Source organism: Polistes dominula, unplaced genomic scaffold (genome assembly GCF_049000335.1).
Source record: "Polistes dominula isolate Pdom_NZ unplaced genomic scaffold, Pdom_raw_medaka contig_16, whole genome shotgun sequence".
NCBI lineage: Eukaryota > Metazoa > Arthropoda > Insecta > Hymenoptera > Vespidae > Polistes > Polistes dominula.
Genome location: NW_028301040.1, coordinates 1,695,037 through 1,720,938, shown reverse-complemented (window position 1 = coordinate 1,720,938; position 25,902 = coordinate 1,695,037). Strand labels below are relative to the sequence as shown.

At 34.7% G+C, this 25,902-nt stretch overlaps 2 protein-coding genes across 4 annotated transcripts in view; both read right to left on the bottom strand.

Annotated features, from left to right (window-relative positions):
• Positions 1-20,048, bottom strand: part of LOC107067203 (discoidin domain-containing receptor 2) — a 111,811-nt gene extending 91,763 nt beyond the window's left edge. For 2 of the 3 annotated variants that reach the window (XM_089174638.1, XM_089174640.1), the window contains exon 1: positions 19,620-20,048. The gene's annotated coding sequence lies outside the window, so the exon portion shown is untranslated. The remainder of the gene's footprint in view (positions 1-19,619) is intronic. The other variant, XM_089174639.1, reaches the window with a different exon arrangement.
• LOC107067202 (uncharacterized) overlaps positions 1-25,902 on the bottom strand; it is a 166,464-nt gene that overhangs the window by 101,249 nt on the left and 39,313 nt on the right. The gene's annotated exons all lie outside the window — the stretch shown is intronic.

The window sequence follows — 25,902 nt, the reverse complement described above, 5'->3', positions numbered from 1 at the left end:
ATTCTTTAGATCTTCAAATGAAAACATTTATGGTTTATCATGGAGCTTTTGAAAATTTGTATGGAACCCACTGACTACATGAAAAAAAAAACTTTCGAATCAAGTTCGACCTAGCGTTATTAATAGAACTCCATCCCTGATCCTATTGTTATGAATTATGGTTCATAGAGAAGAGTGAAAGAAATAGAAGCAATGAACAAGGATAGAAAGAGAGAGAGAGACAGAGAGAGAGAGAGAGAGAGAAAATAATAATAAAAAAGAATAGGACGCTTCGTTGTCGACGATTCTTCGTTGCAACCGATTGTTCGCGCATAAGTTGCACGTTATGGATTAATATAAAGGAAAAGGGCGTGCACGTTGTTCACAGAATATGCTGCGAGAGGGTACACACTATGTATAGAAACAGCTCAGATCGCACGCCTTTCACGTGTTTCACATTTACATAAGGGGTTACGGCTCCATTCGCAGGGAAAATGAAATAATCTTGTTATGTAAATGGACATCTACCGACGGCACCGTTCTTGTGCTCACTGTTGGACGTCTTCGTCATGCCGTCGACGTCCGAATAGTTTCTTCAAACCACTCGTTTACTCTTTACTCTCGCCTAACCTACCTACTCTCTTCTATTTCATCTCTCTCTCTCTCTCTCTCTCTCTCTCTCTCTCTCTCTCTCTCTTTCCTTTTCTGGTATACTTAACGTCTTGCTTTAGATTTTACAACCAATTTCACGACTACGATCCTCACCAACAGTTTCCCTTACGTTAAAAGCATGGAATTTATTTGATCTCCTCGAACGTGTTAAGCGTAAATATGTTAGCATATTGGACTTCTTGATTTTATGTTATACCAGTTTAAAATCTCATGATTTATAAGTTAGAAATATTTATACTTTAACGAATCAAATTACCGAAACGTATTTCTTTATTGTCTCATTTGCACACTGAAACGTTGGTTTGTTGGTTGGTTGGTTGGTTGGCTAAATTTTAATACCAAGGAACTATTGTAACCGGTTAACCAAGAAAATGAGATCTAATAATAATGTGAAATTTATTTTGATCGACTATTATGGGTAACACGTGATAGTTTAAAAAATTAATATTGTATATCATTTAATTTCTACGAAGAATGACAGGAGTAATGAAATCAAGAAAGATATATAATAATAATAATAATAATAATAATAATAATAATAATAATAATAATAATAATAATATTTGTCAAATTGACTATACAGAAATCGCGAGGATTGATGTTTCGTTTCATCATTATTCGTCGAATGAGGAAATGATATAATGGCAGTCTTGATGTATCGGAATCACTGCGAGCTATTATTAATTAATGAATGAATGAATAGTGTGATCGAACGTAATAAAACATCGAATTCGTCATTACATTCGCGTATACTGACGTTTATATATTATAATATAAAATTGTCAATCGTATAAATAATATATCATATAAAATGAGTTCACAATTTTTTTTTCCGCTCTATCGAAATTTCACTAAAAACGAACAAATTGTATTATTTAAAGAAAATGATTAAAAATGGCTATTACGTAAAGTGAATGTCACTTTTGAAAATGTATTTTTCGTTACAAGTACAATATCAATTATTTCAAATTTACAATTGAAACGGGTACGAATATTTCAGTAACTCATTATATATATATATATATATATATATATATATATATATATATATATATACATATTTTCGAGAGAAAAAAATGTAATTTTTAATGTAAAACCGTATTACTTGTTCTTTTATTAGTAATAAACTCGTCGTTGTGATCTTTCAAATGTAAGTAATTAAACTTAATAGACATTCATAGACAATGATTTTCTAAGAAAAGTATGCTAGCAATTCCTCGTAAAAGATCATTGAACAAGAAATACACAGAGAAAGAGAATGGAAGGAAAAGAGAAAGAGAAAGAAAGAAAGAGAGAGAAAGAGAGAGAATGGAAGAAAGTAGATCGTAGAGTCCATTCAGTCTTGCGTTCTTCGATCCAAGCTCACTTACAGTTGCCGCGAGCGATTCATGGTAAATTAAAGAGACGAAGAGAGCAATCAAGAATCCTCTCGCAATGGGCTACGAGAGAGGTCTCCTCGTTGAATCTCGTTTAAGGCAAGTGTGTCTAAACGAAGTCTCCACTACTCTTCCCGGTATTATTATTCCTCGTCTGCTCCTTAAGAATTCCTTTCTGACCATATTGTCCTGGATCAACGACGACGACGACGACGACGACGACGACGACTACGACGACGACTACGACGACGACGACACAACGAAGACGACGAAGATGACGATAGCATGGGGAACGACGCTTTTCTTCTTGTCTACTATCGTCTTCCTTTCTTTCTTTCTTTCTTTCTTTCTTTCTTTCTTCCATTTTTCTTTCTCTTTTCCTCTTTCACTCATTCACTCACTCACTCACTCACTCTCACTTCTTTACTGTGCTTTAGAATACTTGGAAGAAGAGAAGAGAAGAAGAAGAAGAAAAAGAAGAAAAAAAAGTACGAAGAGTACGAAAAGGGATAAATAGGAGGAGAAGGAGGAGGAGGAGGAAGAAGAGGAGGAGAGAAGAAAGAGTCGTTGGCCTTACCAAGAAAAGATGTACATAGAAATCCACGCGAGAAATCCATATGCATTGAATATCTTCCCATGTGCAAGGAGCACGTCCTGCAAATTCTTGAATCGCATTGGTAGATCCTAAGGCACGCTTCAGAATGCGACCCCGTTGTGTGTATTGGCATACCCTTTTTTCCTCCCTTTGCGTCAATGATAAAAGTTCGTAAGTTTTGCTACAGAGGTTATTATTTTTAACATTGGGTTAAATCAAATTCGTGATTTAATATAACGTGTAAATAATTCGAATGAAATCCTAATTACGTTTGAAAATTTCATTAATTATTATGGGATATATCGTTTGTTTATATTATTGTTAATAAAATTAGATAAAAAAAAAAGCCAAATATTATTACGTTTCATTTCGTTCCGTTTCGTATCGTATCGTATCGGTAGATAAAATGTTTTCGAAAAGAATAATAGTTTCAATAAACGCGACGACGCACGTGAAATGAAATATCTGTTATGCATATGCATGGGGATAGGACATTTCGGATGTGTTTAGTAATTTAATATAATTAAAAACAATGCACGGACAAATATTGCACGGCAAAAGATCGTTATGATAACTATTTTTTTGTTTTGTTTTGTTTTGCTTTTTTTTCTTTCCTCTTTAATAATTTCTCTGTGTACGGATATTATTTTGCAAATACCTTGTAATGCGTATGCGAGATATTATATATGACTTTCTATGACATATATCGAGAAAAATATTCGCGATAATAGCTACCTGTAATTAATAAATATTATTATTAATAATAATAATAATAACAATATAGAAAAAAAAATAAATGATAGAAAGAGTACATTTTCAGAATTTGAAAAAAATGTATATATCTCCCTCTCTCTCTCTCTCTCACTCTCTCTATCCATTATCTGATATTTCTATTAAAATTCGCAATTTTGTTTTCTAGTATTGCTTATTCCTCAACCGAATAACGTGACATTAATCAAGACGACTTCTAATGACGATCATCAACGTTTCCTTCATTCATTATCCATCGGCAATATATAATACGGAAAAAAACTCTAAATCTTTCTCTCTCTCTCTCTCTCTCCCCATACGAAGTTATTAATTTGTATCAGAATAATTTATAGAGGAGTAATGATAAACGGCCGTTACATTCATCATCGTTTCGAAGAGAGTATTGCATACTGCATATATACACGCATACATATAAACAAGTACCAACTCATATCCATATATATATATACATCTCTAATGATAGCCAATGATCGAGTCTAGGTACTAACTATTAACCGAGAAATGTGTATTTTATTGAGAAAAAAAAATACAAGAACTGTTTTCGAGGCTTGCGATTGCTCGTGCTATTGTTCACTATGCTCGATGAATGATATTAATAAGAACGAGATAAGCAGACGCGGAAAAGGAAGTTCGAGCAGGCTGGCGCCTACAGTTCACGATAACCAGCCGGCGAGCGAGAATAATCGACCACCATCATCGCCCTCGAGGATTTGCGAATTATCAACGGAATAGTTTCTCTATCTTCCTATTTCTCTTTCTCTCTCCCTCTCTCTCCCTCTCTCGCCGTTTCCCATTTTACTCTCATTTCCAAGATAATACGAGATATATTTTCTCCAGAGATAAACTGGTATTCACGTAAAGACGTATTTATTAAAGTGAATTAAATAATCACGTGTTTTAACTTTGATATTTTTATTTGTAATTTTACTTAGTACTGATCTAGAAAAAAAAAATTTCATGTGGGCAAATTACACGTGTCAGAAGTGAAACTTTCGAAAAACAAAGTTTCCAGAGAATGAGACGACTGAAGAATATCAGGAGTAGGATAATTGTTGGGTTTATTTGTTATAATATTATTATTATATTATTGTTATCACATTCAAAAATTATTATACGTTTTATTGAAAACATATATAAATAGATAACATATTACACAGCAAGCAAGTTCTCAATTCAAAAAAATAAGACAAGTTGCTTCTGCTAACTTAAAAATGCATGGTAACAAAACACCTCTGTTAGTCTAGTAAAAACCTCACTACTTTTCGGAAAAAACCTCACTACTTGGTGGTTTTGGTACTACAAGGTACTTAGAGGACCGTATACTTTTGTCGCATACCTACGTGCTTATCTCTGTTTATTCTTTTACCCTTCTATCGCTCCTACCTGCGAACATTTCGAGTATCGACAGAATACGTGTCCACGCTTTGTAGTATCCAGTCGCACTCAAACACACACATATACAACCAGGAGTGATAATTACGAAACATAGCATAAAGAGGAGACCGAGAATAGGAAAAACTGTATAGCTATATTCCGTCTCATTCTCTCGCTGGCTCAATCCTATATGTTTGTCTCTTTTTCTCTCATTATTTAGTATAGCAGCCGTTTCATAGCTCTGTTTCCTGTCCGACCACGTTTATTTACTTTTCAGATCACTCCTATTCTAAAGACGTTTTCACTTCAAAAAAAAAAAAAAAAAAAGAATTCATTTGAAATATCTTTATGAAAGTAAAACCATGTATTCTTTTTTATTTATTCTTGTTTGTAATTTTGCTTACGTTAGTACAAATCTATAAACTCATTTGAAGTATCATATTATGAAAGTAAAATGTTGATTATCGACACGATAGAAAAGGATATATATGTTAGTTTGAAAGAAAAATAGAGGTAATCACGCATTAACGTTTTACCTAGGACGCGTTATTTCCGTATACGTTATGTTCCATTAGCGAAATCTCGTTGCGCCAGGCCTTAATTATCATTAACGACGGCGAAATCGATATCGTGTACACGTACATGGGTACAGCTTTCATGGGAAAGCGATGATAAGCTCGTGTTTATGTAGAATTATATAGATTGAAGAGCAAAAGAGTGAGTTGTAGGAGAGAGTGAGAGAGAAAGAGGGAGAGAAAGGGAGAAAGACTTGTTTGGCCATTCACAAAACCTTTTCGTCTTTCTTTCACGCTTACATAGAAAACATATATGTGTATATGTATGTGTGTGTATATGCGTGCACGAATGCTCATGTAAATTCCTTCAAGTAACTCGAAAGATTCTCTGCGAGGAAACGAGAAAGTGTACTTGTAACAGAAATTGCTTTACCGTGTTCCGCTCGCTCGACTCTATAATCTACGCCATCTGCTTCTTTCATCCTTCCCCTTTCCCCTGTCGGCCCTTTTTCCCTTTCTTATTCTCAATTTTTTTCTTTTTTTTTACTTTGGTGAATCTTCAGCAATCTACCGTCCATGCCCGTTTAACAATTTTCTTTCTTTAAGATTTCTCTCTTAAAGTAATAACCCACTTAAAGTTTTGAAATACAAGAAATATATGATTTGAATTTTTGAATTCAATCGTGTTTAATATAACGTACAATAGTGTAATCGTACAACATTATCAGATACGAGATAAAATAACATTGAGATATGCAAGAAGACGTAGGTGTAGACCTATTCGAAAAACAAACGTGCATGTTCATACTTGAGAATAGTTTTATGACTTATTCTACGACTAAATAAATAAATAAATAAATCCTACTCGATTTAACAGATATTTTATTATCACATTTGTCTAATCTGTCTGTCTGTCTTAGAAACTCACTTCTAAATCCTACGCGGATGTGATAGTCCTTTGAGACTCTAGTGGTAGTGGTAGTTGTCGAGATTTATGTCTACGCCCTCAACGTTTCCTCCTTTCAAATCTTAAGAAATCTGTCCGCTCCTTGGCGATCGAAAAGGATCACGATGACTAAAAGGTATAAGAATTCAAGTATATTCTCTTCTTTCTCTTCCGGGTAGTTTATAAAAACCTACACGCATATATACGAATATAATATAGATAGATGGATATATACCTGGTAGAATATTACCCAATCCCAAAAGTTATTCTAGGTAAAGTTTAAACGTCGAGTATTATGGCGGTAATCTCAGAATTCGAAATCGCCTTTGGCGCATCTCAACAGTTCTAGTTTAGGTCTTCGGCTGAAAGATCACTTTCAAATTTCGACGATATTTCATTCTTTTATTTCTGTTATTTCATTCATCATGCTTTTTCACCTCTTTCGTTTATTAATTAGATCTTTTGGCACAGAAAAGACCGATCAAAAGTTCTTGCAAACCTATCAAAACAGGTTAATTAAATTCCCTAGCTAGCGATATGGCGAAAGGATTTTATTAAGGCATGATTATAATTGTTGGAAAGATTCGAATGGTGAATGAGTACTGGCAATGGTAGAAAGGAAAATAAAAGAATGAAATAAAGAAATAAAGAAAGAGAGAGAGAGAGAGAGTTGTACGTGAAGTCGAAGAATGACCCGAGTTGAACTCTACTTCTTTCTCCTTTCTTTTTCCCTAGCTCTTTCTTATTCACTAGCTGCATTGCACTTGCGTTAATTAAGCACGCAATGAATGACGTTACGTTCGTCATCAAGAAGTACTTGGAGTCAGGTTCACGCAAGTCGATGCTATTCGTCAGGAGGGAAACTCTTTCAGTGTTATGTGGGAAAGCATCCTTCTCTTTGTACTATTCCTTTTCATCTGTTTTTCTTTTATTTCTTTTTCATCATGTCCAAACAACTCGAGGAACTAAATAAATAATTGTTGTTGAAATATTTTAAAATATATTCATATTCTGGTCAAATATTTCTAATCAAATTATTGCAATCATAGTTATTGGTCATTCATCAATATCAATAAATATTATTTAAGCGAAAACGTTAATAAATACTTTGTGACCCGAATTAATAACATCGTAATGTTTATATGTATTTAAAATATATATGTGTGAATTATCAGGAAACTTCTACCCTTAATGAGATACAATTAAATTCCATCTAATTAATTTCATACACATTGACTAATTGTACATTACAATTATTATTATTATTATTATTATATAAATTAAACTATGTTATACTTGACCATTCTAATCATTACTGTTATTAATAGATTGCATTTCAAAAATTATAAACTACATGGACCGTTTCACCCAACAAATTCGAATAGTAATTAGGTGTGTCGTCGCGTGAATTGAATTATATGTTTCAGGTTCGATAAAATAGAAAAAAATAAAATTAAAAAAAAAAATAATAAAATAAAATCCTACACCGATATGGTGTATCACCGATTGGTAATATTTCGTATCGACACGCAAGAGAAATTAAATGGAACATGTGCCGTCAATTATAATGAATTTTTTGTATTTTTTTTTTTTTTTTTGTCGAACGGTAGCAGGCCACCGTACACTATCGGCAAATCGGTTCTTCGTGTACATCGGTTGTTTCGCACGTGTGACGACGATCGGCGTGTGGTCCACGAAGCAGAACCCAATGTGTAATGCTTAATGTCGGTGTGACACGTGCGAATCGTCGTCGTTCTCCTCGTTCTCGTCCTCGTTCTCATCGTCGTCGTAGTCGTCGTCGTTCTACTCGTCGTTCGGAATCAATTAACTCGACATGCACCGCTGCTGGCAACTGGAATATAACACCTTCCTTGCGGCGAAACATGACCAAATGCTTTTTGACCTTTTTGCGCAAGCGCATTTTACCACGAGAGAAATAGCATTCTCTCTACCACGCAACCACTTCTGCACTCTATATTTCTCTTAATATTTCCTTAAGTACTACCTCAATTTGCATTTTCATACGCTAACCATATAATTATATTCGCTTTACAATAATAACAACAACAACAACAAAAATAAGTTTAAAGTGTTACCGTACTTTCGTGGCTGATTATAAATATCTAACGTAGGATTATCTAAATTTTTTACTTTTTCCTTAGTTTATTGTTTTTTATTGGTTAGTTGTTTTTTTTTCTTTTATGTTATTTTTTTTTTATATTCTTTGGTTGTTGTTTTTGACCTGAATGCATACTTGTAATTGGTCACACTCGTATTAGACTATATATCTCCCTATAGTAGTAGTTGTTGTTGTAGTAGTAGTAGTAGATATAGAATTTGTCGACATCAGACAACACGTTCCCTGATCCGTACATTTTCAACCATCGAAATGACTCCGAGCAAGCATGTTCGGCCTCGGGTTTACGCGCGTCTGCACGTGTAATCCCCATTGGGCTTTATAGGCCACTATCGTTCAACGAACGAACGAACGAACGAACGAACGAACGAACGAACGAACGAACGAACCAACGAATGCACGAACGAACGAATGCGTATGGAGCTTTACATAGCAGCGTTGCTATCGTGCGTGGATGAATGTGAATTACGACGATACACGAGGGGTTGCGGTACACAACGAGGTCGTTAATTAAAATCCACCCGGTACATGTTGAGGTATCATATCTACGAACGAAGTTCCGAATGCTCAACTCGTGGCTCTGTGTTTACCATGGAAGAATGTTTTTACCATTACTACGATTAAATGTTCATTTGTTTTAAAAATTATCGAACTTATCGGTTAATTTAATATTTACTCCGCGCATCGATCATTAAATCAAATATATACGATTTATAAAGTATTACTTTAGGATTATTCTATTGCTCTTGTTTTCATTTTCGATAACGTACCATTTCAATTGCCAATTAATTAAGATTTATTTCATAAATTACTTTTTGATAATATTGTATAAGCAATACGATAGCAAAAACAGTTTTTAGTCTTGTCGATCTTCTACATATTCATTATAAATACATATACATATATATGTGTATGTGTATGTGTGTTTGTGTGTATGTATCCCTTTTCCATTCGTTCCTACTATTTTTCTGCTTCGCGGAGTTTTATTCTGCTGGCAGTGTTCTTTTCCTTTCTAATTTTTTCCTTTTCTCCCTTTCTCTTTTCGCGATTCAACATAACTCGCAGTTTTTGTCGCGAATTCGAGCGATACGGATCGACCGTTGTCTCTCTCTCTCTCTCTCTCTCTCTCTATTTTTTTTCATATCTTTCTTCTTTATTCGAGCGTATGACGAAAATCTCAAAAGAAGTAGTTATGACAGCTGGTATCCTATTCTTTTTCTTCGTGAGTATACGCGTACTACTGTAAGTAACAAAACAAAAAACAAAAAATACGTAACACACACACACACACACACATACTTAAACAAGAAATAAATAAAAAAAAAAAGGGAAAAGAGAAAAGAAAAAATAGGAAAAAAAACCTTGAACTCAGTTCGCAATAATAGGCTCTAAAAGGGCAAAACGCGTAAGCTCGGTTCTATTAAAAAACTTGGAGCGAACTATTCTAATAAAATGCAGGTTGCATGTAGAAGAGGGCTGCGTAAAGCTCTCATATCCCTGCTACTTCTTCTTTCGCCGTCTACTTTTACGCCAACGTCGTTTTTTTTTTTAATTTTTTTTTTTTTTTTTTTTTTTTACTGCAAAGAATGAGATTGGGTATAGCTGCGAGACTTATTTCTTCTCGTAAAAGACAAATTATTCCAATTCGGTTATACGATACGCGAAATATTATATTCTTATTTTTCCCAATATTTTCTCTTCCCAAAGAATGTCTAATTTTATTTATTTTCTCCCTCGTTTACTTTGACCAGCTTAATTTCACGAGAGTAGGAAAACGAAGGAAGGTGAGTTGTTTAAAAGGCAGAAAGAGATTATAGAAACGGGAAAGGGGAAAAATGAAATTCAAAAAGTAGAGATACGTCGAAATGAGAATAAAACATTCAAACAAAATAGACGAAACAAAGTAAACAAAAAAAAAACAAAGACAGGATGCCAAAGTTCAAAGAACGAAAGAGTTAATTATTTTTTAAAATTGAAAAAAATCTCGAATCAATTTAACGGTCTAACAATTTTTGTAAAAATCAATTACAATGAAAATTCAACATACACCAGGAAAAAGTCATTTGCTTCGTAAACGGCTAGTCATTTTGATCGCAAATTTCAGTCGCTGATTATTCCTTTACCTCTTTTCTAAACCCACCATGTGTTTTTCGTTTCTTTATTCTTTCTTTTGCTCTGTCTTTCTTTCTCTTTTTTTGAGAACTAGCAGGGCTAGGCGATATTTGGCCTTTTCATTAAGCGCCGAAAGGCGCGTGATTAATGGAGTTCGTTCGGTGTGCATAGGATAGGTGCGTTACTCAACGAGAGAGGAGGGTTGAATACCCTTCTCTTTCTGTCTTCCTCTTCCTTTAACCTGAAACTTCTCTCTCTCTCTCTCTCTTTCTCTCTCTTTCTGTTTCTCTCAAACCCCTCTTATTCTTCCTCATGACGCGCTGACAGAAGCGTCGTTCAAACTCGCGGAGGAGTTTCGTGAAACCCTGGTAGAGACGGTAACGAAGTCACGTTGATCGACTAACCCTTAAAAATGGAGAGAAAGATGGCTGATGTGTTGTACGCGGTAAAAGGATAATATAACAACTTGAGAGAAAATGTTAACATTGAACTATGAACCCTTTTTACGAGTTTGTAATTAAAGCTTACTAGTCCGATTTTGTTACGTTGCTTAAAAAAAAAAAAAAAAAAAAAGAAAAAAACATTACAAATTTTTACCATTTCATATGTAATCATTAAATTCTAAGTACCGTATGGAAAAAAAAAAAAAATTAAATGCACCACCATGAATCCAGGGAGGGAGGCTCTCACGCGTAAAAAAGAAAGAAAAAGAAAAAAAAACGAAACAAAAACCAAAAAAATTCGTAGCCATGCTTACCAGCGCGGCATATCGTTGGAGATACGTCGAATGAAAAAGTAATATAAACAAACATAAAATGAAAACCAAATGTTTGATATATTATAAGTTTATTTTTTCAGTAAGTTGTACCGATATAACTTTGTATGCATTTCGTTCGAAAATAAAACCAGAAAATTCGAAATTCCATCGACAAAGAAATCATTTAAACAAAAATAAAAATAAAAAAAAAATCTATACTTTTTCTTTATTTGTTCGCCGTGATTATTTGCGTTTTATTGGAATCGAATGAATGAATGAAAAAAAAAAAAAAACAAAAAAAAAACAAAAAAAATGCTTTAGTCGGAGTAACAATATTTTCATGATTAAATTGTATTGCTTTTCCTTGTTTCGTTAGGTCTATTATTTGATATATTTCCTATTTACAAAAATTTGAAAAAAAAATTGTATACATTTTACGTACATATTCAATCCATAAAATAATGATGCGTGAATGATGAAAGATAAAAATGCATTAGCCATTATAACGATGATTATAAAATAAAATCAATACACAATTATATACAACGTGCTAATGTATAATTCTTTAGAAATCTGAGAAAAATTCAAGAATATATTATTATACATATTCCGTCCACATATATACTTCACCAAAAACGTTTAATTATTAAATATACAACCAAGTTATTTCATGAATTAATTGAATTATACCGACGTACATACACCCATACATATTTTACATATACGTCCATTCAAACAATTTAATCAATAACTTCGTAATTTCATATAATACTATAGAAAATAATAATAAAAATAAAAATAAAAAAAAAACAAAAACAAAGTTGCTTACCATTTTATTATTTGACGAATAGTCTCGATTTAAAAAAAAAAAAAAAAAAAAAAAAACCAAAGAAGAAAATCAAAAGTGAGAAAATTGTATTCATTGTATGCATTATATATCCTCGCTTACTTTCCACGCATACAAACGTACACCTATATACGTGCATATATACTCATACACATACACACACAGATCGTAACAAAGTAGAAAAAAGAAAGCAAAAAGGTAGATAGCCGGTGTTGCATGTGCAAAAAGATGTGTGTGCGTGTGTGTGTGTGTGTGTGCGCGCGCGCACGTGAGATCCACGTGCTGCTTACCATTGCAAGCAGACTGCTCGAACCCTCGGGCTCTTTTCGACGAGCGAACATAATGCGATCTCATTTTATTTTGCACCGGTCTCTATCCCCCACCTCTTACCCACCCACCTTTCTACCTTCTGTTATCACCGTCGTTCTTTCTACGGTCCCTGAACGTCGCGAGAAAAAAAAAAGAGGCTCACCATCCTACCAACCTTTCACCCCCTGTACACTTTCTCGGAGTTTCTCCTTGTTCGCGTCTGTTTAAAATTTTCCCCTTTTTTTCTCCCTCCTCCCACACCCCTACCCTGTCTTTGTTGAGATCGGACAGCCCTATGCTTGAAAATTGCAATTTTTCTATAGATTCTCTTGTGCTATTAATATTGCCGATTTATCATTATCATAATACCGTGAAGAAAAAAAAAAGAAAAGTGATAAAGTATATTTGTAAAAGAGAGGATGGGTGTGGTCGGTAACGCGAGAATTATTATTCAACTTATATTATAATATCGTAATGATAATGATAATGACAATGTGATCATGATAATTATGAAATAAATAAAAAAAAAAAGGCAAATAATTCACGTTCGGTTGAAAGCTCAAATTTCTTTGGGTTTAGGATCAAATTATTCGAGCTTTTCCACGACGAATGAACGAATGAACGAACGAACGAACGAACGAACGAAAATTTGCGGTTTACGCAATTACTATGCGCCGATGAACGCTGTGAATACTTTCAGGTAGAGATTCGTGGGTATTTGTTTGCGAAGGGCCCGACGCGTTACTTCCTATTTTTCTTCTCTCTCTCTCTCTCTCTCTCTCTCCTTTTTTTCGTTTTGTTTTATTTTATTTTTTTTTTGTATCACAACGATTCAAATATCACGCTTGTATCGCGCTTCGATCGAACGGTTTATTTCGTTCGAAGTTCGTTTCACTCGTCATTGGTACGAGCTCTATTGATTTCTTTGACGCTTCACTGAACGAGACTTTATTTTACCTATCCTCCCCCCCTCCCCCTCCTGTCAACCCTACCTACCACTATTCATTCGTACGACTTTGAAATAGCTTATAATCTATCTCCGTTACTACCTTACAAGTGTTCTTAAAGTACCGAAGAAGTTCAGAAAAAGGTAAGATAGAAAATTAAGGAAAAAGATAAAAAGAAAAAGGAAAGGGAAAAAGGTAACAACAATTAAAGTACAACACCGATTACTTATCGTTAATTTGAAAAAGCCATTAAGCGATTAAAAATCAATCCTATCGTAGTTAAAAAATAAAAAAAAAAGAAACGAAAAAAAACCGGACAATCGATTCGAATCCACATTAAGCACCAATCGAGGAAAAAGCACGCCAATGAATGGGGGAAACGTCCAAAAAGTTTAAAAATCGTGTGAGAGAGAGAGAGAGAGAGAGAGAGAGTGAGAGAGAGAAAAATAGTCGATTTTCCGATAAAAAATTTTCTTCATCGTTAACGTAGAAAAAGGAAGGAAAGAATTCAAACGGCAGGACGTATTCACTTCGGATATCCTCCTCATTGCGTGTCTAGTAACTACTGGACCGATAATCGAGAACTTAACGATCTACGTGGACTGAAGTACTGGAGAAAACAACGTGACGCGTTGCTATTGATTGCTATTTCGTTTCGACGCGATACTACAGAGAGAAAGAGAGAAAGAGAGAGAGAGAGAGAGAGAAAAATGTAAAAGGAAAACAAAAAATGTATAAAGAAAGAGGAAGAAGAGAGGGAAGGAACAAGAAAGATCCGCATATCGCGTGTGTAAAAGTGAGAAATAGAGAGAAAGAGAGAAAGAGAGAGAGAGAGAGAGAGAAGGAGACGAAGGATACGTTGCATGCTGGACCCTCGACGTAACAAATTGTTTATTGCCACATGCTCGACTCTCACACTATACACGAAATGGGGTTTGAGTCGGCCTGCAAAACATCCAACGCTTCGACCTGCCTTCACCATCCCTATTGGCTGTTCCATCTCGTGTTCGCACACAAGTATACTCTTGGAGCACCCTCTTCTGGCTATTACTCGCCTCCGAGAGTTTACTTAGACTTGTTTTTATTTTTTCTTTTTTTTTTTTTTCCTTTTTTATTAAGTAATGGTTTTCTCACGATTAAAGTAAGATTCTGATAGATGTAAGTATTCAACCGTGAGGAAGGTGTGTGCTCGAGCAGGTGCCGTTTAACAAAAAAGTACATTAGATGAGACTGTACGAACAAATTACTAATCTAATGTAAGACAATTTAAATAACGTTTAGCAATTGTTTCTAAATTTAAGAGGTACAATTATAAAAATAATCGATGTTTCGAAAAGGTAAAACGTTGTTATCCAATATTATTGTAAAACCCATTGATTAATCTTTCATTCTTTCGTGTAACTTCATTAACACTCTAGAACAGCCCATTACTCTCGATAGTTGCTACTCGACCCTTAAAATTAGTGAGCGAAATCCCGAGTATCGGTTGGTTGAACACTCACACGGATTCCCTTTCGCATGAATGTTCATTGCGTTCGCATGTACACTTGATGGCAAACAGAAAGCTCTTTTCCCCGCTATCCTCTCTTTTCTCACCCTCTCTCTCTTTCTCTCTCTTTCTCTTTTTTACTTTACACGCTTGGTCTACCGGTTTGAACCACTATCTGTTCGTGGCAACACGGTGCAAACATTTGTTCAGGACGAAGAAGAGTGCTGATAGTAGGAATAGGAGACAGTGGTGGGAGCTGAGAAGCAGGCGGCAAACGCTGATGCAATATCGGTAATAAGATAACGACTAGCCGGCGTATTGCACCCGACTTTACTTTCCCTTTGCCCTCTTTCCTCATTGGCTAACATTCTGGAACCACGTGCTGTAACGATCTAATGGTTTTCGAGTTTCTTATCTAACCTACGTGCAACCAACGTGCACCGCCATTCTCGTTTGATTGCTTTTGTTCTTGAACTTTGAAACACAGCTCATTTTTGTGTTTTTCATTAATAATTAAAAAAAACGATTGTTCGTTTAAGACAATATTATAAATTAATAAAAAATATAAAATATAATTTTGAAAACGATTTAAAGTACTTTTCATAAGTGTACTAACTTCAAATATAAGGTTGACATTAAAAATAAAAGAATATTTTAAAGTATTATCACACTTTCAAACATCATTATCGTTCTTAACAAACGAGTAACTACTCCAGGTGAAGCACGTAGTAGAAAGAAATTTTTCACTTCGGATAAGGAGTTTTATCAGAGAGAGGGCTTCTTCTTCTTCTTAAACCACTTTTCAGCTAATCTCTAGCGACCACCGGTGTGTCACATATGGCGTCAAGCATAAAAAGAGCTCTAGGCGTCGCTATTTCTAGTCGTCGTCGTTGCAGCTCAGATTAGAAGCAGTGCATTCTGCACGTTCGCGAGGCCTCATTTCGAAAACGATTCGTTTTCCCGATGTAAGTTGTGGAGCACCTGTCGACCTTCCTCTCTTCCTCTCTTCTCTCTCTCTCTCTCTCTCTCTCTGCTTCTCTTTCTTTCTACCCAGTTTCTGTTCTTGGTACTTCTCCTACTCTCACACAATCACAACGATATCGCACAAAGAGACATTAATGTTGGCGATGTTCGTGCCTGTGCATTTTTTAAAACCGAATATCGTTTTACGAACGACCATTCGGAAATAAAACAAGATTAAATGCTCTCTGTCAAAATCAATATTCTCTGCACTTAAACGGATTGGAGCCCATTGCTACAACCAATGAAAGAAGGAACATGATATTTCGTCAAAATCTATATTAGGCAATAAAATATTGAAAAGTAAAAGTTTATCGATCACGTTTGCAACGTGAGGCACGTTCAATTTGCTTACATAAATATGTTATATATATAAAGGTTTATTTCATTTCGTTAAGAATAAATCTCAAATAAATCAAGAATATAAAAAGAAAAACCAGAGTAATAAAATAACACGAATGAATTTAAAAAATAATTAATCACGATTCATGGATTTCACTCGATAGACATTTTTATCGCTTGCGGTCACGTAAATCGTGGTTTTTTGGTATACCCTGATGACGACAAGTATAGTTAGAGTTAGGAGCGCCGACCGACCTAAACGGCGCGTCATAAATTGTGCACAATTGTCAGTCAACGTTGACCCGGTGTCATCGTCCATTTCAAGCAACCTTATAATTGCCCTCAACACGAACAAAACTATACTATCCTGAAGACATACGCATTTATCCATGACTTTACTCTTCTACATATGTGCAACGTATGTGTTAATATTGATTAAGCCATACGCAGTTTTCGAACGTAGGAAAAATAAAAATTGCATACCCCAGTCAGACTAATTTCGTGAAAATCTAGATAATAAAGATTTACTCAGGAATTGAATATAATGCATTAAAGAGCATTCTTTGCACTGCAAACGCTACAGTCGATATAATTTGGTTTTGGTATTCTCTATGTGATTTTATATCGGCCCGAAAATGGCTCGATTATTTGCACACAATTTCCTTTTACTTTGATTCTCGAAAAGCATTCGATCGAGAGCGAATAGTTGCGCAATTTATGCGATGAGTGAACAAGCACGTTAGTTTGAACACACTGTTCGAGGATTCTAATGTGATTGCACTGTTTATTTTAGGTAAATGAAATTGAAATAGTACGAGGAGAGTCTCGAAGAGTGCTGGCTCGTTCGTTCGTTCGTTCGTTCGTTCGTTCGTTTTGGTGGGGATGCAGGACCGCAGGAGATGAGGGGTGAAAGGAGGTCTTATTGCGAGTCTACCTTTTTAATTAAAGTTTGAAACTAAACTAGCGCACGCAGGGAAAGGGTTCACTCCCGTACCACCCTCGCGGACTCGGTAGAAATGCGACGCATAAAATAATTAAGTGTAGCTTTCGCTATGTTGAGCACCATCATAGAGCTTATTTAACATTCCTACCCATTATAAAATGAACGACGGCTAACACAAGATCGCCTTCATTCCAAGATTAAATCCTGGAACAATAATATAACCGTTTCTCGACTCTAGTCTTTTACTACCACCCACCGTTCTCATCCTATTCATCTTAAAATTTACAAAGAAGAAGAAGAAGAACAAGAAGAAGAAAAAGATAAAGAAGAAGTAGAAAAGAAGAAGACTGTTCCTTTTTAAAAACGAGGTTAATTGACTTTTTCAACAACGTCACGTTTCAAAGATATTACTCCCTCTGTTTCATTAATTTTATCACCGATTTTATATCGAATATACAAACGAATATTCATTTTCGCGATTCCTTTATTCGTAAAGTTCCTTAACCTCAATACGACCATCGTTGTTCTATCAGCTACGAGTATCTACGTTAATTTTGCTAATGGTTAATCGATAAAGCGGTAAGTTACGGAAACGACATCGTTTTAAGCTTATACTCGTATTTATACATTTATACATTTATATGAGTAGCGCTTACATATGTATGCATGTATGTATGTATGTATAAGTACGTAAGTTAGAATTCATGTATATGGTCCCTAACTGTGGAAAACAAGAAACAATAGGATGCTCGCTGTAATTGAGGGAGAGATATATTTGTATATATGTAGTTAAAACGAATACGTTCTCGATCCTTGGACACCTGTTCACATATGCGAAGAAAAGGCGCATGCGCGTATACATTTTCAAAGACGCTAACTGGACGAATAGAATTGACCCTTAAGTTGAATTAATCACAAATGTTACTAGATGTTAGCTTGAAAGTTAAATCAATTGATATAACTTCGGTACATAAGCGCGAGAATAACACGTTTTTCGTTTATACCAATTTGTATTAACGAACAAGGGATAAATTATTTACCGGTATATTACCTTTGAATATAATATCGCGAACTAGAGAGAAGACTCGATATGAAAGTGTTTTCATAATGCATCGTGCGGCTACGTCGTTTAAAACACAAACCACGTTTGTTCACAAAGCAAACCTATTTTGGTCGGGTAGCGTGCAAGCGCGATATGGAAGCGAATACTCTGATATTGTGTAGGATTAATTATTTATGCAGTAAAGGGTTTAAAAGGGAACTATGGACCATCATCGAGCGTAACCGAAATCGTAATACCGTGAAATAATTCGCGATAACTGGACTACTACATATATTTGGCCAAAACATTGCCCCAACAAAAAACTACCCTTTGTTTTTCTTTTTATTTTTCTATATGTTTTTTTTTTCGTATCTTTTCTTTCTTCTTATCTCTTGCGGACAAACGATATAAACAAACAAACAAATAAAAAAGGAAGGGGAAGGAAAAACAATTCTCTTGATCTACGAGACCTACTAAAGTTCGAACAATGAAACAGGTGAAACGTGAGCAAGTTTGTTAGTGACTTGAACCCTTCATTCCCCCCATCCCATCCCTGAACTAAACGGAAATAAGTTACGACTATAATAGACGATGTTAATAAAGTATTCTAACTGAATACTTTATCAAGCGTGTTTTTTTAATATCATCACGACCGCGTCATTTCTTTTAGCTGTCTCGATCATCATCCGCAAAGGTGGTGGTAGTTCGAAGGAGAAGTCACTTTTAAAAGTATTATCTCAGTTACCTCATCGCAAAAGGAAAGTTTTTAATTCGTTAGTTTCGAAGCATTCTACCTGCGGCGTACCGACTTATCGATGAAGTGAGGAAGCCATTAAAGAGGAAAAGAGTCATATTACAATAATTGGATCATACAAATCTAGTTCTTTTGTCTTCTTCTTTCTCGATGTATTTATTTTATTTATTTTTATTCAATTTATTAGATTACTGTTTATTCTGGGATAACTGAGAAAAAAAGAAAGAAATTATGTATTACATTTTGTGTTGCATCACTTGCAACAAGGTAATACAATTAATTTAATGATCTTTGAACCTAAATTATTCGTTGAATACAATAAACTCTGTTATAATCAAATTCGTTGAGACAAACAATGGAAAGTCCTATTTACAATTGAAAACTTTATTATATTAAAAAAAATGTTATTAAAAGTCGAAAGATAAAGGAAAACTGGCAACAGGGTTAAAACTATAAATAAGTTAGCGCGAAATGTTTGAATGCAATTACAAAGAGCATGAAAATTTAACAGCTGTCACACAAAACGAAGTTAAAACTATTTTAAATAAATTATTTCTCTTAACTTCTTTTAAAAATTTAGATAAACGTGGTTTAAAAACAAAATTAAAAAAAAAACAATTGGATTATATCAAAAGAAATAAATTAACGAATAAATAGATAAGTAAATAAATAAGAGTAAACAATGTACTTACTTTAAAAAGAAATGACGTCTATGTTGACGGATTCCTTCTTAGTTGTCACGAAAACACCAAGGGCTGTTCACCAAGTAAAAGTAGTCGTTGAAGTCTCTGTGTCGTTGAATAGAAGATGAAAAAAGTACACTGTCACTAATTGATCGTAATAAAACACGAAAGCATGATCGTCAATAACGTGTCACGATATGTCACGGTATCACAGAAAACACTAATATATATATACATATATATATTTCAAATTATTTACTGTATATATGTATATACATATACATATATATCTATATATATATAGGTGAAAATAATTTTGGCGCGTCTCCGTCTGAAATCGTCGTTCGAGAGTACCGAATCTTACCGAAAGGAGTAAAATCGTTGAAGAACGTGTTAAAGACCGTGCGTAGTCTTCGCGACCCCGTAACGGACTGAGCGTCGCGCCAGAGGCACAGCGCCACCGTGACCCGTGGCGACATCGTGTACTAACACGCGAACCGAGCCGAGTAACATTCGTGTTACTATATCTCTCCCTCGCTCATTCCCCTGTCTTATTCCTACCAATACAAATACCCTTTCTATCCCGTATGCTCTTGGGTTCTCTTTTCCTTTGCAAGTAGTTTCTTCACTTTTCCCGCTCTTTATGGAAAGGACGAAGAAGAGCTTACTTCGATTCGCGTTTTTCTTCTCGTCGGCCAATGTTATCAAAGACGCTCGCAAAAATATTTATATGTATATATATATGAAATACATATCGTTATATACGTTACTGACATATATATATTTTTTCTTATCACCATGCAAGATACCTTTATTTTTAAACAACTACATCGTCATTTAATTCTTTTTCTTGTTTTCTTTTTCCTTCCCCATCTCCCATCCCCATCGCTTTCTCGTATAGTTTTGCAAATTTTCATACAAAATCTAATCTTTCGAATGTTTTCTCTTTTATTCCGCTGAAATAGCAAAAAAAAAAAACTAATTAAAATTGTAATTTATTTAACTTGAAAATATAGTATACTTTTTCGTTTTTTTTTCGGGTCAGCGCGAACAAATTTCGGCAAGGGTCGATGATTCTTTCTATTCGACTATGTTCCTCTAGGAACGCACGTACGAAGGAAATGTACTTTGTACGTGAGTGCACGCGTTGGACAATAATTGTAAGCTCGTTTCGTTGGAATAGATAAGCAAAAGATGCCTTGTGATTTTCTCCAATTCTATATTATTACGTAAGTTTAATAAACTATTTTACATTTAAAATTTGAATTAAAATGATAATTAGATGAATTTCGTGAAACGATTACTATTGATATTTGTACTTTTGTGAAATATTTATTTTTGCCATTTAATCCGCGCATATCTTAGGTAAATCGATAGATCGATCGACCTATAATACCAATGCAATTTTACGAATAGAATAGAAAGAGAAACATCAAAGGTAAACGGTATGTGAAGAAATATTTGTTTTACTAGCGTCTATATTTCTAACCGTACGCGACAGAGAAAATATTTGAAATTAAAACGTTCCCTTGGGGTATTTGAGCGAAGCTCGATTCTGTCTTTACGTCTTTCATTTTCAATCGTGTTACAATATGGTCATTGCATCTTGCCGAGGTGACGTTTGGTAACGAGTATCGATGATTGAAAGTTGACGTTGATGCATGAAACTGAATATTATTGAGAAGAGATGAAATGTTGATTAACTTAATGTACAGTAATGTAGTGATGGATAATACGGAAAAAACAAAATTGATATTTTGCTATGTAATGAACGTTCACGATAATGTACCTAGTTGAAATACTTAAGTGTGCAAAAACACTTAAATAATACATTGCTTACGATGACGTATTCGAAGATACACGTGCCATTTAATCCCATTTGTCCTCGGTGGAGGAGGAGTCTGACGTTTTCGACAATTTCTCTAACTCGTTCTAAGAAGCTACTTTAAAATCGTTCTCGTTCTCTTACTCTTTATCTTTCTTTCTCCCTCTTTATTTCTTTCTCCCTCTTTCTCATCCTCCTTGTGAACACGCAATCATAACAACGGTTCGATAACTTCAAAGCGATAAATCAATTAGTCTCATGTCGTTTCAACGTCTGCCAGCTGGACTTATGTCTCTGATTATGCAATTACGATGAAAGTATTTACGAGCTCGATCATGTGACCCAAGAACATCGGGGAGCATCAACTATTTTTCTTTCTTTTCATTTTTCTATCATTTATTAGCTTTACTCGTACTCAATACTCGCATTTCTAGAGCTTTGCTATCTGTGCAAGTTCAACTTGTACGTTTTCCGTTTGGAGATTCCTATTTTATCTGTTTAAAGGTAAAAGCACAAGTACAGCATTGCAAATACGAAACGAACAAACGTTCAACGTTCTCTTTTATTCTGCATATTCTAAAACAAATATTCATAATTTCGTATGCATTCGTACGTGTAGGTAAATAAAAAGAAAAGTCCGATTATACTACTGTTACTGACGAATATTTAATATAAATGATGAAAATTGTAATTAATAATTATCATACAACAAACGAAACACAATGGTTTACACGTGTGTACTATTTTCGTACTTTGTACTCAGTCGTGAAAAATAAAGAAGGAATAAAAAGAAAAAAAAAAAATACAGAAAAATATATCTCATACTGAGATACGCTGTAATTATCGTAATTATGTTAGAGCGTATCGCGATTTTGTTTGTTGCACGTCGTTGATATGCAAAACGCAAAAGCGAACTAAACGATTATTTCTACGTGTTGGTGGACCGATCGATGAACGAGTTTCCGTCGAGTTTGTTATACAAATGCGTAATTATTGATTCTATTTCGTTGCGGTCGGCGCGTAGTTAAATAGCAATTTGTAATTCAGCGTATTCGGATTACCGGTTTGGTAATCGGAAATGCTTACGATTGCGATTTTAACTCTAGCATTCGCCATTCTTACGGATTACAGGCACCAATATTTTTTCCCCGTTTTGAAGTAATGTGTTCGTGATTAGTGGCTCGTTGTTTCGAGACTAGCAGCCTGGAAGAAGAGAATTGTTTTCCACGAACTTCTGTTACAGAGTGGCGTTCTTCGAACGAGAGGATTAGATTTACTACCGCGACGAATTAATGTTTTTTTCCTGGCTCGAACAACAAGAATCATTCGTTACCTTAATGACAATTTTCTTTTATCCAATTTCGATCGTGTTCGACGATAAAACGTGTTCTTCCTTTGAATTACATACATTTCATTAGTTTACTATTTTTCACAAATCACATTATTTATTTTCTTATTTTCAATTTGATATTTTTTATTCAAATATTTATAAGAATAATAACGCGTACTTTGAATTTTAGATGTGAACTTTATCTGGTGTTAAAATAGACGTTACTAATTTCGTACGAAGTACATAACGAAAAAGTGGACTAATGAGTAATTCGTATATGTATATATACTTATATATATATATATATTTTACATAGGATAACGAGCAGAGAGAAAATTTATTTTCTTACCAGAGAGAGAGAGAGAGAGAGAGAGAAGCGAGAATGAGAGAGAAAGGCAGCTGGTATTTTGAAATTGTTAAAGCTGACAATACCAAACGAGAGACTCGTTTATAAAACGATAAAGACGATAAGACTGACCGTTTAACCACTTTGCCTCAGAGCCAATCAGCATTATCGATCGATTTGTTTGTTCGACACTACGACGTTTTCCATTCGATCATAAATCTTTAGTCTCACAACAATTCCGGGTACCCTTAGGTGCGACTTAGGTCCCGAAGATGGGATATTTTGTTAAGCCATTAATAATCACCGTCTCGCGTCTCTCGGTAACAGGCTTTCTCAATTAATCTACGTTACGAGTGTACCGAATGGAGAGACGAAGAATGGGAAGAGAAGGATGAGTGGAAAGGGTGAAAAGGGATGGTAGGAAGGGAAAGGACCGGGGGAGAATGTAAAAGCTTGAAAATTAATATTAACGTACAGTTTAGAGGAACTCGCGCATATATCGGTGCAATAAATCGATATTTTATGTTGTCGGATATCAATGGATAATAATTCGATTCTGATACGGATACTTTGCTCTCTCTCTCTCTCTCTCTCTCTCTCTCTCATTGTTTTCAACATTATCTGAGCTAACATAATCGTTTTACTTACAGTTATTATCATATCGCTAATATTACGTATTCGTGATTCAATTTTTAAAGTCAATTATTAATGAATTCCAAACCAATATGAATGAACGAGAATGTTCATTGAACAATGCAAATAAATTAAATTCAAAAAACATTCTAACGCTTCGATCAATGCTCGTTATCGTAATTAATGGTATAAGAAAATATTCAGTTCTTTTCAGTTAGTTTCATTTTGACTCATAATGAATATAACCGCAATCTCCTGAGAGGAATACATATGTTCTACAGAAGAACTAACCCAATTTAAATGTTACTACGTTATAAAGTATTGTGCGTTATATATTAGTATATATGATATATAATATATACATTATCACATACCGTGCTACAAATCCATCACAAAAACCGTGGAACAGCATATTTTACATACGGTTATACGAGCATTTGGCTTTCCATGAAAATTGATGAGTAAACAGAGATACAGAGAGAATGGGAGAAAGAGATGGTAGTGGATCAGTGATTTGGGCAAACGAATTCTACTTTTATATGTCATTACCTTCATTAACAACAAATTTCACGTATGAATTAAACTACATTCATGTGAAATGCATTATTTAATGCCGATTGAAAAGAAATGATTATTTCGTACTTACATGATCACGATTATTATTATTATCATTATTATTATTATTATTATTATCATCATTATTATAATAATAATACTACGACGTATAACTAAGCTTTTACACGTTTACTCTCTTTCTCTGTAATTAACTATAACCACAAGTGTCAGTAATATATTTCATTTAGGAACGAGCCTTCTACGTTCGTTAATATAAACTACCAATCCGCAGTTATGATCATCATCCACCGGATAGAGCCCAATATTTCCATATTAACACGCATCACTGTCCGTTATCGACCAAAATTAGACGAATAATTCGTTCATCGAAGCGCGTCCTTTCATATACATATATATTTACGCACACATATACGCACATTCACATACATAAACATGTATGGTGGTATAGAAGCAAGAGAGATAGATAACATGACGATCATTAGAAATTCATAAAGGATCGAGTTTCGACTGTTCCTGCTAATTACGAGATCGAACCAGAACACAAAATTCGAATGATTTTATTTTCTTTTATTTAAACGAAAACTATGCGAGGACACCCTGATCCCCCTTCCAGCCGCTTCAATATCGGTCCACTACTCCCATGTTTAGTCGATTTAATTAATTTCCTCGCATTGCCACGTAATTAGTAATCAATAGCGCGAGGATTATTAACCGTTATTATCAACATTATCGACCGCAACGATTCATTACACACGTTCAAGATGACCATTCGTGTGTATGTGTGTGCGTATGGGGTAGTTTATAAAAGCATTAAACGATTGATTATAATAAATTTCGATATATATTATAAATATTTATGTATTGTATTTTCAAGGATTTGTGAAAGATCACTATTGTGAAATTCGAATTATTCGACGAGTTGCTTTATCATTTCAATTCAAGAAATGGCGATTATGAAGATTGATGGTATAGTGTTTTGTTAATTACTGATTTAATCTTATCTAGAGAATTTTGGTGTTACCGCGTCATAACTGATAAATATAGATAAATGACTTAAGTAAATTGCTCTGATGTTATGATGGTGCTTGTGCTAACAGTGACCTTGACAAAGTTGGAAGGAATCAATCTTGAGAATAATGGTTTCTATGAAATCTTTTTAGTTTTCCCCGTCTCATTCTTTCTTTTTATTTCTCTTTCTCTCCCTCTCTCTCTCTCTCTCTCTCTCTCTCCTTCTTTCAGTCTAATCTACTTGACTGTACTGTGACCAACACGGCATAAGTAATAACGTCGCGATATAAACGCAAAATAGCTCGCGGCGTATAGGGAATGAAGGAGAGAGAGAAAACGAGAGTAGTCGCGCGCGTCGAGAGGGTTGACCTGGCACAGTTGGATCGATCCAACTCTCTCTCTACGTTGAACCTAACTTCCTCTTTTGCTCTTCGTACCCTGCGCGCCTGCTTGCGTTGATGCCAGCCGCAAGGTATCCTTTCTCTCTCTCTCTCTTTCTCTCTATCCTTCCTTTTACATTTCTATCCGATCTTCCATCACCCTTGAATACATCCTTGTACATCTAGCCAGTTTG